Source organism: Bombina bombina, chromosome 2 (genome assembly GCF_027579735.1).
Source record: "Bombina bombina isolate aBomBom1 chromosome 2, aBomBom1.pri, whole genome shotgun sequence".
NCBI classification, from domain to species: domain Eukaryota; kingdom Metazoa; phylum Chordata; class Amphibia; order Anura; family Bombinatoridae; genus Bombina; species Bombina bombina.
The window spans coordinates 782,139,714-782,155,115 of record NC_069500.1 but is presented as its reverse complement, the minus strand read 5'-3'; positions in this window follow the sequence as shown (position 1 = coordinate 782,155,115).

Genomic DNA, 15,402 nt, shown 5'->3' with positions numbered 1-15,402 from the left:
GGGAGGTGTATATGGCATTGATTTTAGGAACCGGGAGATGGAAAAAGATGCTTGGTCGGTCTCCTACTTCAAATTTGGCCGAAACACAAGTGGCTGTCACAAAACAGTCCGGCCACGAGATAGATAGATTTGATAGATAGATAAATAGATTACATAGATCAATAGATGCAATATACATTTGATAGATACAAATTACATAGATCAATAGATGCAATATACATTTGATAGATACGAATTACATAGATCAATAGATGCAATATACATTTGATAGATACGAATTACATAGATCAATAGATGCAATATACATTTGATAGATACGAATTACATAGATCAATAGAAGCAATATACATTTGATAGATACGAATTACATAGATCAATAGATGCAATATACATTTGATAGATACAAATTACATAGATAAATAGATGCAATATACATTTGATAGATACGATTGATAGTTAGATAGATTTGATAGATAAATAGATAGATTTGATAGATATATAATTTCCCAGACAGAGAATTACAAGACGCGCGGTCTGGGACCCATGGTAAGGTTACTTCCTTTTGCACAATCGAGTACAGGTTGGGGTCCGGGATTGCCTCTTGTGCAAAGAAATTGTGGCCGGGTACCTTCCACTGCGGTGTCCCCTATCAGGGGACGTGTATATGGCATGTATTTTAGGAATCGGGAGATGGAAAAAGATGCTTGGACACCCAATACAGGTCGTTCTCCTTCAGCCTTTTTATACGAGGGTCCCCGACCCTCAACAGGCACGACAGCATGAAAGACCCCATATGCCATGACTTCCTTTTGCACAATCGAGTACAGGTATGGCATCGATTTTAGGAACTCAGAGATCATTTTTAGGAACCGGGAGATGAAAAAAGATGCTTGGACACCCAGTACAGGTCGTTCTCCTTCAGCCTTTTTATACGAGGGTCCCCGACCCTCAACAGGCACAACAGCATGAAAGACCCCATATGCCATGACTTCCTTTTGCACAATCGAGTACAGGTATGGCATCGATTTTAGGAACCCGGAGATAATTGTTAGGAACCGGGAGATGGAAAAAGATGCTTGGACACCAAGTACAGGTCGTTCTCCTTCAGCCTTTTTATACGAGGGTCCCCAACCCTCAACAGGCACGACAGCATGAAAGACCCCATATGCCATGACTTCCTTTTGCACAATCGAGTACAGGTATGACATAATTTTTAGGAACCCGGAGATAATTTTTAGGAACCGGGAGATGGAAAAAGATGCTTGGTCGGTCCTCAAATTTGGGGCACTGCGCGTGCAATCTACTGTGCCACCAGATATGAGTGGTGTGTTAAGTAGTACTATTCTTAGCAGTTTAATACCTGTTATGTGCCTTTTTTTTGGTTTGGGTTTTGAAGCCACAGTGCAGCACCAGAGGCCAGAAAAATTAGGCATGTACACATGCCTGAAAAATTAGGTATTGTTGCAGCCGCTGCTCTAGCAGCGGCCAGAAAAATTGATATTTGCTTGACAGTTAGAAAGTGCCCTAAAACATTGCGGCTTGAACCCTAGTTGTTGGCGGATAAGTCACGCAAGTCATCCGGCATTCGAAGATAAAATACAGCAGCGTGTGGACCATTTTTAGCCCAAGGCAGCTCATCTCATCAGGCCTTTTTTACTCGAATGTATCGCCCAATGTCAGTCCCTTCGGGATCAATCCCTCATTCATTTTAATAAAGGTGAGATAATCAAGACTTTTTTGACCTAGTCGACTTCTCTTCTCAGTGACAATACCTCCTGCTGCACTGAAGGTCCTTTCTGACAGGACACTTGAAGCGGGGCAGGCCAGAAGTTCGATTGCAAATTGGGATAGCTCAGGCCACAGGTCAAGCCTGCACACCCAGTAGTCAAGGGGTTTATCGCTCCTCAGAGTGTCGAGATCCACAGTTAATGCAAGGTAGTCTGCTACCTGTCGGTTGAGTCGTTCTCTGAGGCTGGATCCCGAAGGGCTGTGGCGATGCATAGGAGTTAAAAAGGTCCGCAGGTCCTCCATCAACAACACGTCTGGAAAGCGTCCTGTCCTTGCTGGCGTGGTCGTGGGAGGAGGAGTATTACTTTCATCTCTTCCCATGTTAGATTCCTGTTGTGCTGTGACATCACCCTTATACGCTGTGTAAAGCATACTTTTTAATTTATTTTTGAACTGCTCCATCCTTTCCGACTTGTGGGAATTCGGTAACATTTAAGTCACTTTATGCTTATACCGGCGGTCTAGTAGCATGGACACCCAGTACAGTTCGTTCTCCTTCAGCTTTTTTATACGAGTGTCCCTCAACAGGCACGACAGCATGAAAGACCCCATTTGCACAAGGTTAGATGCCAAGCTACTCATGTCCCGTTCCTCATCCTCACTGATCTCACTGAAGGTATCTTCTTCCCCCCAGCCACGTACAACACCACGGGTACCAGATAGGTGACCACAACGAGCACCCTGGGATGCCTGTTGTGCTTGGTCTTCCTCCTCCTCCTCAAAGCCACATTCCTCCTCTGACTTCTCTTCCTCACAATCCCTCTTCCTGCGTTGTCGCTGGTCCAGCAAGCGATGCTGATAAGGCTGTTTCTGGTGGTGATGGAGACCACAACTCTTCCTCTTCACGCTCATCTACGGCCTGATCCAGCACTCTTTGCAGGGCATGCTCCAGGAAGAAAACAAATGGTATGATGTCGCTGATGGTGCCTTTGGTACGACTGACTAGGTTTGTCACCTCCTCAAAAGGACGCATGAGCCTGCAGGCATTGCGCATGAGCGTCCAGTAACGTGGCAAAAAAATCCCCAGCTCCCCAGAGGCTGTCCTAGCACCCTGGTCATACAAATACTCGTTAACAGCTTTTTCTTGTTGGAGCAAGCGGTCGAACATTAGGAGTGTTGAATTCCAACGTGTCGGGCTGTCGCAAATCAAGCGCCTCACTGGCAGGTTGTTTCGCCGCTGGATATCTGATAAGTGCGCCATGGCCGTGTAGGAACGCCTGAAATGGCCACACACCTTCCTGGCCTGCTTCAGGACGTCCTGTAAGCCTGGGTACTTATGCACAAAGCGTTGTACAATCAGATTACACACATGTGCCATGCACGGCACATGTGTCAACTTGCCCAATTTCAATGCCGCCACCAAATTACTTCCATTGTCAGAAACAACTTTGCCAATCTCCAGTTGGTGCGGAGTCAGCCACTAATCCACCTGTGCGTTCAGGGCGGACAGAAGTGCTGGTGCGGTGTGACTCTCTGTTTCAGGCAAGTCAACCCCAAGACGGTGTGACACTGCCGTATCCGGGACGTTGAATAGTACCTGGGGAGCTGGGGGGGTGCCGTTGATGTGGAGCAAGACGCAGCAGCAGAAGAGGACTTAGCCAAGGAAGAGGTTATGGAAGAGGATGGAGTAGGAGGAGTAGAGGAGGTAGCAGCAGGCCTGCCTGCAAGTCGTGGTGGTGTCACCAACTTCTCTGCAGAGCCACGCATTCCATGCTTGTCAGCCGTCAGCAGGTGATATACCTGCCCTGACCATGCTTTGCAGACCAGCTATCAGTGGTCAGATGGACCCTTGCCCCAACACTGTGTGCCAGACATGCCATTACTTCCTTTCGCACAATCGAGTACAGGTTGGGGATTGCCTTTTGTGAAAATAAATTTCGTCCGGGTACCTTCCACTGCGGTGTCCCAATAGATACAAATTTTTGGAACACCTCAGACTCCACCAGCTTGTATGGTAAAAGCTGGCGGGCTAAGAGTTCAGACAAGCCAGCTGTCAGACGCCGGGCAAGGGGGTGACTTTGGGACATTGGCTTCTTACGCTCAAACATGTCCTTGACAGACACCTGACTGTGGGCAGATGAGCAGGAACTGCTACGGAAGAGCGACTGAGTGGCGGATGGTTGAGAGGGGGCAAGGAGTACAGCAGTGGTTGACGTGGCTGAAGATGCTGGACCAGGAGGAGGATGGCGGCTTTGAGTTTGTGTGCTGCTTCTACTCATGTGTTCATCCCATCGGCGTTTGTGATGTGAGATCATGTGCCTTCGCAAAGCAGTTGTACCTAGGTGTTTGTTGGACTTCCCACGACTCTTCTTTTGGCACAGGTTTCAAATGGCATCGCTGTTGTCAGAGGCAGACACACAAAAAAAATGCCACACTGCTGAGCTCTGCAATGACGGCATTCCGGTGGTGGCAGCAGCATGCGTTGATTGGCGTGCTGTCTGGCTGACCCCGGGTGCCGATGCATGCTGTCTGACTGTGCCACTATCTCCTTGCGACGACCTCCCCCTGCTTCCAACTCGTCTCCTCCTCCTCCTCTCTGTCTCCCCATCTGAACTTTCCCCCTCTTCTTCTTCTGTTCTAGAGGGCACCCACGTGACATCCACGGGCGCATCATCATCAACCGCTTCACTTGTATCTGACAAATCAACAAAGGAAGCAGCAGCGGGTACAACATCATCATCATCATCACACCATACGTCCATGTCTGTAATACTGCCTGACTGAGACATATCACTGTTATCTACATCCTCTGTCAATGATTGTTGCGCATCACTCATTTCTTCCAACTGATGTGTCAATAACTCCTCTGACAGATCAAGTGAAGCGGCTGTGGTGCTATTGTTGGTGGCGGCGGTAGGCGGGCGAGTGGCACTGGTCACTTGAGAGGTGCCCGAAGCTAAGCTGGAGGTGGATGGTGCGTCAAGGTTATGAGCGGAAGCTGAAGAAGATTGGGTGTCCTGTGTTATAAAGTCAACTATTTCATCAGAACTTTTCATGTTCATGGTACGTGGCCTAACACTGGGCATTATTCTATGGCCAAAGGCAATCACAGCACCACGACCACGACGGCACCTGCGGGGTGGCCTGCCTCTGCCTGTCATTTTTTTTTTTAAATGTAGACTTACACTACTATTAAACAAAATATGAGTGGTGCCACTGGGCAAGTGGGCACAGTATGCGCTGTGAGCCTGACACAAAAAAGCAGACTGATGTTTCACAATCCAAAAAGTTTATTTTTTTTAAATGTACACTTACACTACTATTAAACAAAATATGAGTGGTGGCACTGGGCAAGTGGGCACAGTATACGCTGTGAGCCTGACACAAAAAAGCAGACTGATGTTTCACAGTCAAAAAAGTTTTTTTAAAAAATATTTACACTACTGTTATAACAAATATGATTGGTGGCACTAGTTGGCAAGTGGACCTGGCACACACGCTGGCAGGCAGGCAACTGCTATTAGATTACACTAGCAGACTGATGTTTCACAGTCAAAAAAGTTTTTTTTAAAATATTTACACTACTGTTATAACAAATATGAGTGGTGGCACTAGTTGGCAAGTGGGCCTGGCACACATGCTGGCAGGCAGGCAACTGCAATTAGATTACACTAGCAGACTGATGTAAAAGGTTTTTTTTTTAAATTTACACTAATGTTACACCAGATATGAGTGGTGGCACTGAGGAAGTTGGCACAGTATATGTTGTGAGTCTGACACACAGGCTGGCAGTGGCAGGCTGGCCTAGCAACTGAAATTAGATTACACTAGCAGACTGATGTAAAAGTTTTTTTTTTTTTTTTTAAATGTACACTAATGTTACACCAGATATGAGTGGTGGCACTGAGGAAGTAGGCACAGTATATGCTGTGAGCCTGACACACAGGCTGGCAGTGGCAGGCTAGCCTGGCAACTGAAATTAGATTACACTAGTAGACTGATGTTTCACAGTCAAAAAAGTTTTTTTTTAAAATATTTACACTACTGTTACAACAAATATGAGTGGTGCCACTAACTTGGCAAGTGGGCCTGGCAACACGCTGGCAGGCAGGCAACTGCAATAAGATTACACTAGCAGACTGATGTTTCACAGTCAAAAAAGTTTTTTTTTTAAATATTTACACTACTATTACAACAAATATGAGTGGTGCCACTAACTTGGCAAGTGGGCTTGGCACACACGCTGGCAGGCAGGCAGGCAACTGCAATAAGATTACACTAGCAGACTGATGTTTCACAGTCAAAAAAGTTTTTTTAAAAAATATTTACACTACTGTTATAACAAATATGATTTGCAGCACTAGTTGGCAAGTGGGCCTGGCACACACGCTGGCAGGCAGGCAACTGCAATTAGATTACACTAGCAGACTGATGTTTCACAGTCAAAAAAGTTGTTTTTAAAATATTTACACTACTGTTACAACAAATATAAGTGATGCCACTAACTTGGCAAGTGGGCCTGGCACACACGCTGGCAGGAAAGCAACTGCAATTAGATTACACTAGCAGACTGATGTTTCACAGTCAAAAAAGTTTTTTTTTTTAAATATTTACACTACTGTTATAACAAATATGATTTGTGGCACAAGTTGGCAAGTGGGCCTGGCACACACGCTGGCAGGCAGGCAACTGCAATTAGATTACACTAGCAGACTGATGTTTCACAGTCAAAAAAGTTGTTTTTAAAATATTTACACTACTGTTACAACAAATATAAGTGGTGCCACTAACTTGGCAAGTGGGCCTGGCACACACGCTGGCAGGCAGGCAGGCAACTGGAATTAGATTACACTAGCAGACTGATGTAAAAGTTTTTTTTAAAAAAAAATTACACTAATGTTGCACCAGATATGAGTGGTGGCACTGAGGAAGTAGGCACAGTACATGCTGTGAGCCTGACACACAGGCTGGCAGTGGCAGGCTGGCCTGGCAACTGAAATTAGATTACACTAGCAGACTGATGTAAAAGTTTTTTTTTTTTTTTTAAATTTACACTAATGTTACACCAGATATGAGTGGTGGCACTGAGGAAGTAGGCACAGTATATGCTGTGAGCCTGACACACAGGCTGGCAGTGGCAGGCTGGCCTGGCAACTGAAATTAGATTACACTAGCAGACTGATGTTTCACTGTCAAAAAAGTTTTTTTTTTAAATATTTACACTACAGTTACAACATATATGAGTGGTGCCACTGACTTGGCAAGTGGGCCTGGCAACACGCTGGCAGGCAGGCAACTGCAATAAGATTACACTAGCAGACTGATGTTTCACAGTCAAAAAAGTTTTTTTTTTTAAATATTTACACTACTGTTACAACATATATGAGTGGTGCCACTGACTTGGCAAGTGGGCCTGGCACACATGCTGGCAGGCAGGCAACTGCAATAAGATTACACTAGCAGACTGATGTTTCACAGTCAAAAAAGTTTTTTTTTAAAATATTTACACTAATGTTACACCAGATATGAGTGGTGGCACTGAGGAAGTAGGCACAGTACATGCTGTGAGCCTGACACACAGGCTGGCTGGCAGTGGCAGGCTGGCCTGGCAACTGAAATTAGATTACACTAGCAGACTGATGTAAAAGTTTTTTTTTTTTTTTTTTTAAATTTACACTAATGTTACACCAGATATGAGTGGTGGCACTGAGGAAGTAGGCACAGTATATGCTGTGAGCCTGACACACAGGCTGGCAGTGGCAGGCTGGCCTAGCAACTGAAATTAGATTACACTAGCAGACTGATGTTTCACAGTCAAAAAAGTTTTGTTTTTTTTAAATATTTACACTACTGTTACAACAAATATGAGTGGTGCCACTAACTTGGCAAGTGGGCCTGGCACACATGCTGGCAGGCAGGCAACTGCAATTAGATTACACTAGCAGACTGATGTTTCACAGTTAAAAAAGTTTTTTTTTTTAAATTTACACTACTGTTACAACAAATATGAGTGGTGCCACTAACTTGGCAAGTGGGCCTGGCACACACGCTGGCAGGCAGGCAACTGCAATTAGATTACACTAACAGACTGATGTTTCACAGTCAAAAAAGTTTTTTTATTAAATATTTACACTACTCATATAACAAATATGATTGGTGGCAGTAGTTGGCAAGTGGGCCTGGCACACACGCTGGCAGGCAAGCAACTGCAATTAGATTACACTAGCAGACTGATGTTTCACAGTCAAAAAAGTTTTTTTTTTTAAATATTTACACTACTGTTATAACAAATATGACTGGTGGCACTAGTTGGCAAGTGGGCCTGGCACACACGCTGGCAGGCAGGCAGGCAACTGCAATAAGATTACACTAGCAGACTGATGTTTCACAGTCAAAAAAGTTTTTTTTTAATATTTACACTACTGTTACAACAAATATGAGTGGTGCCACTGACTTGGCAAATGGGCCTGGCACACACGCTGGCAGGCAGGCAACTGCAATAAGATTACACTAGCAGACTGATGTTTCACAGTCAAAAAAGTGGGCCTGGCACACACGCAGGCAACTGTAATTAGATTACACTAGCAGACTGATGTAAAAAAAAATTTTTTTTAAATTTACACTAATGTTACACCAGATATGACTGGTGGCACTGAGGAAGTATGCACAGTATATGCTGTGAGCCTGAGGCAACTGTAATTAGATTACACTAGCAGACTGATGTAAAAGTTTTTTTTTTTTTAAATTTACACTAATGTTACACCAGATATGACTGGTGGCACTGAGGAAGTATGCACAGTATATGCTGTGAGCCTGACACACAGGCTGGCTGGCAGTGGCAGGCTGGCCTGGCAACTGAAATTAGATTACACTAGCAGACTGATGTAAAAGTTGTTTTTTTTAAATTTACACTAATGTTACACCAGATATGACTGGTGGCACTAAGCAAGTAGGCACAGTATATGCTGTGAGCCTGACACACAGGCTGGCAGTGCCAGGCAGGCAACTGCTATTAGATTACAAAGAAGAAGAAAAAACTACTGCTGTAGCCCTAAAAAGGGCTTTTTGGGGTGCTGTCCTTACAGCAGGGATCAGATGAGTCCTTCAGGACTCTAGTGGACACTGAATACACTAGCCTAGCTATCAATTTCCCTATAAAATCAGCAGCAGCAGCACTATCCCTCCTCTCACTAAGAATGCAGGATCAGAATGAATCTAAAATGGCTGCTGCCCAGGAACTGGGAGGGTCTGGGAGGGAGTGTCTGCTGCTGATTGGCTGAAATGTGTCTGCAGACTGTGAGATACAGGGTCAAAGTTTACTCAATGATGACGAATAGGGGGCGGATCGAACATCGCATATGTTTGCCCGCCGTGGCGAATGCGAACAAGCTATGATCGCCGGGAACTGTTCTCAGGCGAACTGTTCGCGACATCGCTAGTTCAGTGTTTCTCAAAGTACCCCTGTAGGCATACATTTATTTTCTATGTACCCCAATTGTAGCACAAATATTATTGATCTTCTACATGAGCAAAAATGGATATCGTGTATCACTTAATTTCACAATCTTATATCAGAAATGATAATGAAGTAAATATGTAGGAATGAGATATTGGTTTTATGTTTTCCAAGATTAAATATTTGGCAATATTACAACAGAGAATGATAAACACACAAAATACAGATATATAGTCAATCGATATTAATAATGATATGCAATTAATGTGCGTCTTACATTAATAAAGAGGAAAATAAACTATATTCTGCATGAGAAAAGTAATATTTACAGTACCACCTTACTGTTTTCAATAACCATTTTATACACAGTTTATCTGTCTTGTTTTACTGTGGCATACTACAGTATGATGCCCTTTACCTATTTCACAGTGGCACATTTATTTGCCACTTGTGTTTGTGACACTTGGGGGGTCGATTAATCAAGCTACGACGGACAGTGGCGTACATATGCGCCCCTGCCTACGCACATCCAATCATGCAGGGCAGGAGCTGTCAATTTCCCCGGTCGGACGAGACCGTGAGATTGAAATTCTCTACCTAAGAAATAGAGAAGAGTTAAGGAAGAAGCGTTCTGATGACCGCTGCTTTAGAAATACGGACTGCAGGTTCTCTTGTGTTCATGTTTTATGTCCCTTTAAGCATTATTTTGATTCTTATTCACTTTACAGCGCAATATCATTGACTCCATTCTACATCCCATATAAAACAAATATTGGAGACATTTTTAAAATAGTAACATGCTGCTGTAGAAAGAGAGTGTACATGTCTTGAGCACTATATGTAAAGCATTGTTGCAAACATAAGACAAGTGCATGCTCCTGAGCCTGCCTTAGTATGTTCTCATTTAAAAAAAGGATGCCAACAGAACAAGGTAAATTTGATCATATAAGTGAAAGGTTTGGTGTCTTTTTCTGCAACTTTTTTACAACCATGCACTCTATCTGAATCATGAAAGCTTTTTTTCCATTCATATCCCTTTAAATTACTGATTAAAGGGACAGTCTACACCAAAATAGTTATTGTTTAAAAAGATAGATAACACCTTTACTACCCATTCCCCAGCTTTGCACAACCAACATTGTTATATTAATATACTTTATAACATTTAAACCTCTAAATTTCTGCCTGTTTTTAAGCCACTACAGACAACCTCTTATCACGTTTTTTATTTGCTTTTCACAACAAGAGACTGCTAGTTCATTTGAGCCATATAGATAACATTGTGCTCAGTTATTTAAGAGTCAGCACAACACAGCACTAATTGGCTAAAATGCAGGTCAATAGATAATAAAAAAGTCATGTGATCAGTGGGCTTAGATACAAGGTAATCACAGAGGTAAAAAGTATATTAATATAACTGTGTTGGTTATGCAAAACTGGGGAATGAGTAATAAAGGGATTATCTATCTTTTAAAACAATACAAATTCTGGTAAAATAATAGTAGGAATAAGTAATATATGCTGGTATGATCCACCAGTAACCCCCTTCACCCATAATATCTGTATGGTCATCTTCAGACCCTACTATGTTTCGTTTAGAATTACCCTGACAGGGAAAAACTACCACAAGCATTAAAAAACTAAAATTTGTTTATTTCAGTAGAGGAACATGTACGTAAAAAAAATAATAATTATCTGCATTACATGATAAAATACCATATTTTATATGTTACAAAGAATTAACTTCATTTTTCCTTTAACACACAGGCAAATGTTTTAGTGTGTAGCACTATAGAACAGGGAGGTGTGGGTGCAGAGTCATGACCAGAGGGGGTGGGTCATGGGTATGTCATGGGTGGGTTGGGTGTCACATTGGCAGAGTTGAGGGGGAGTCAGTTTGTCATGGATGGAGCCTGGACAGTACCTGGAAAACAGGATTTTTGCCCTGACATATGGACAATGGGCAGAACTCTCAAACTGTGACAGTCCCACAATAACTGTATGCAAGTCATTCTAGAATTTGTAAATCCCAGACCAGTGATAAGTAAATGGTATATTCAATGAGCTGCATATGCAACCAGCAGGTTCACAAACACTACTATTACTCACTATACTGGTTTACAGAAATATTTAAATCCACTTTGTGTGGAGGACGATAGTGTTTTAACCAAAAAAATGTGTTTATAAGGTGAACAGACGTATTTGTCACATTAGGCCTGAACAGAAAAAGGTTTCATTCCCTTACTAAATGTCTAAATGTAGCCACCAATCAGCATAACGCTACCCAGGTGCTGAACCAAAAATGGGCCGGCTCCTAAGCTTCCATTCTTGCTTTTTCATATAAAGATACCAAGAGAATGAAGAAAAAGTAATAATAAAAAAATCATAAGAAAGGAGTCTCTTTGAGGGTTACTATACAGTTCAAATGATGTGCACTGCGACCAAACTGTTTACTTTGGAGTGTGATGTATTGTACATGAATTCCAGTCAACAAGTTAGCAATTAAATGCTGTTACTATCTCAACAGTTCTAGCAGTGAAAGGGTTAAAGAAGCCCAGTTTGAGCTGTTGAAATAGAGCTCAGGGAGTACACGGTGAAGGTAACAGCTCAGCAAACACCAGACACCCATATACGTAGCAGGAGGGGTGGTATAGCTTGTTAAAGCTGCAGATAAGTCTAATAGCAGAAGGAAAGCTGGGAGTGGCCTGCACTGGGCCATACATCTGAGTATCAGCTGGAGCACTGAGAGTGAGAAATATGCAGTTTAAATCCAGGCTGTGTGCAATCTCTTCAGCTCATAATCAACAGATTATTTTTTTACAGAGTTGCTTCATTTACTCTATTTAGATGGCAGGTTAGACTGGCAGATCAACTGCAGAGCCACCATACTCCCTCACCTTAGCTTATTAGAGCCTGTTTCTTTCTCAGTGTGCTCCTTATATCGAAAACATAAGTAGGCAAAAAAAGAGGTAAAAGAGAACTATGCTGATTAAAGAGACACTAAACCCAAATTCTATATTTAATGATTCAGATAGAGCATTCAATTTTAAGCAACTTTCTAATTTACTCCTATTATCAATTTTTCTTCATTCTCTTGCTATCTTTATTTAAAAAAACTGTTATGTAAAGCATAGGAGCCGTCCCATTTTTGGTTGAGAACCTGGGTAATGCTTGCTGATTGGTGGCTAAATGTCAGCCACCAATAAGCAAGCGCTATCCATGGTGCTGAACCTAAAATGGGTCGGCTCCTCAGCTTAACATTCCTGCTTTTTAAATAAAGATAGCAAGAGAACAAAGAAAAATTGATAAAAGGAGTAAATGAGAAAGTTGCTTAAAATTGCATGCTTCATCTGAATCATTAAAGAAAAAAATGTGGGTTTAGTGTCCCTTTAATATATATAAAGTTGTAAAGGTCTACACTCTCAGAGTGGACTGGATACACTTTATAAAAATACAGCACCAACTGCTGTTCTAAATATAAAGATAGTCACTTTATTCTTTACATATATTAATAAAATTACACACGGCAAGGACAATATCATCTTGCATGTTTTGTGCCATCCCATGCACATATTTATTGACTTGGTACATATCCCATCCTGTGATAGAAAGAAAGAGGGCACTAAAACAGGTTAAAGGACCAGTCAACACAGTTGATTTGCATAATCAACAAATGCAACATAACAAGACAATCCAATAGCACTTAGTCTGAACTTCAAATGAGTAATAGATTTTTTTTCTGACAATTTTAAAAGTTATGTCTTTTTCCACTCCCCCTGTACCATGTCACAGCCATCAGCCAATCACAAATGCATACACGTACCATGTGACAGCTATCAGCTATTCACAAATGCATACACACTTATTCTTGCACATGCTCAGTAGGAGCTGGTGACTCAAACAGTTTAAATATAAAAAGACTGCACATTTAGTTAATGGAAGTAAATTGGAAAGTTGTTTAAAATGGCATGCTCTATCTGAATAATGAAAGTTTAATTTTGATTGAGTGTCCCTTTAAGATATCTAAAAATACTGTTTTTATATTCCTATATAAAAAAACGCACAAAAAGATTTGCTTTGGGGCGTCTCCCTTAAAACATAAAAGTATAAAATTTCATACAGCTAAAAACAGATCATTATAATCATATATATATATATATATATATATATATATATATATATATATATCATTTGAGAATATACCACCATAAAATATCATTCTTCATAAAATGACAGAGCTGTAATGTATAACGGCTTTAGCAAAGTTTTAGTATATTTGCACCTTAAGCAATGTCATGTAACAAATGCAAGTTCATGCATCCACACAGCACCATTAAATTGGCATGTAACTTCAAATAGTGTGTAATGATGCCAATTACTGTGTGCAGAAAGTATCTACAATTTAGTCTTAGGGTTTATCCTCGTACGCATGTACAGGTGATAGCAGTCTATAGACGCGTATAAGTTTGGTATATTTTGAGGCTTTTACCTTCAAGTTCTCAGCGAGTTAGAGCCTTTCGATGTTAGACAGCGTTCGTCTGTACTCACGTGACCTTCTCCTTTGATGTCACCAAAGGGAATTCCGCTCAGCATTAACTATCAGGCCAATGCCGCTCCTCTCAATGGTAAAACACTTGGAATATTGATTTCTGATACAATGTAGATCTGCAATACTGTACCCTTATTCAAACCTGCACTTAGTGCTAAATGCACACAGGCAATAGTTGAAAAGTAAAACGATAAATAGTGTCCATAACCAGGGTTATAAAATCCAGAGGATGCAATAATGTATATTTGTCAAACATATCACCAACAACAGTCAGAAACTAATCAACGCGTTTCACCCTACTGGAGGGCTTTATTAAGATCTTGATTGTGCGTTTTTTATATAGGAATAAAAAAACTGTATTTTTAGATATCTTAAGCTGTTTTAGCACCCTCTTTTTTTCTATCACTTTTTTTCCACATTTATGATACAACAGGGAAGGAGTTGTATCGCTTAGAGGAGTGTGATATCAGAGGCCTCGCGCATTACTAATTAGTAATCAGTATTATCTCTGTACATATCCCATCCTAGCAACCCTTTTGGAATAAAATAGGTACATTTCCCACAGCATAGAAAGTACTCAAGAGATAAATTGGGTGATCATCCATTGAGACAGGAAGCTAACCCCAGAGCACACTGGCTACAAACCCCACTATGGATTTGCCACAAATATACAAAAGAGATAACAGCAACTGAATCTCAATTGCACTCACTCCCAAACAAAAAATTGTAGATATTAAAACATAAAATAGAGTATAAGCTACAGCTATTGGCTAATAGGTGACAAACCTTTGGTTATAAATGCAGTCTTCCTGCTAGATTCACATTCAAAACAGACAGTTTAACTTTAAAGGGACAGTCTACTCCAGAAATGTTATTGTTTAAAAAGATAGATTATCCCTTTATTACCCACCCCTCAGTTTTGCATAACCATCACGGTTATATTCATATATTTTTTACCTCTGTGATTACCTTGTATCTAGCTTCTGCAGACTGCCCCCTTATTTCAGTTATTTTGACAGATTTGCATTTTAACCAATCAGTGCTGACTAAATAACTCCATTGGAATTAGCTCAATGTTATCTATACGGCATATATCAGCTGTCTAGCTGTTAAAAAAATAAGAGGCACCTTCAATGGCTTAGAAATGAGCTATGAGCCTTCCTAGGTTTAGCTTTCAACAAAGAATACCAAGAGAACATAGCAATTTTGGTGATAAAAGTGAATTGGAAAGCTATTTAGAATTGCATTCCCTATCTGAATCATGAAAGTCCCAGAGTATTACCCAGTCCTAGAAAGTGAACTGTACTCAAAGCACCATAATTTTGTTATACTTCATAATATGCTCATGGGTACACAACTGTTTGTTCCAACTTACTACTATAGAAAAGTTTACTCACTGAAAGGACCTGTTAGTTGGTCCCTCTCTTACGCCTCTATCTATCTATCTATCTATCTATCTATCTATATCTATCTATCTATCTATCTATCTATCATCTCTATCTATCTATCTATCTATCTATCTATCTATCTATCTATTATCGCTATCATCTATCTATCTATCTATCTATCTATCTATCTATCTATCTGTATATCTGTCCATTACTTTTTTCTCAGAAGAATAACACTATTTTGTTTAAAAAAATCTATTTTCCAATTTTTGCCAGATCAC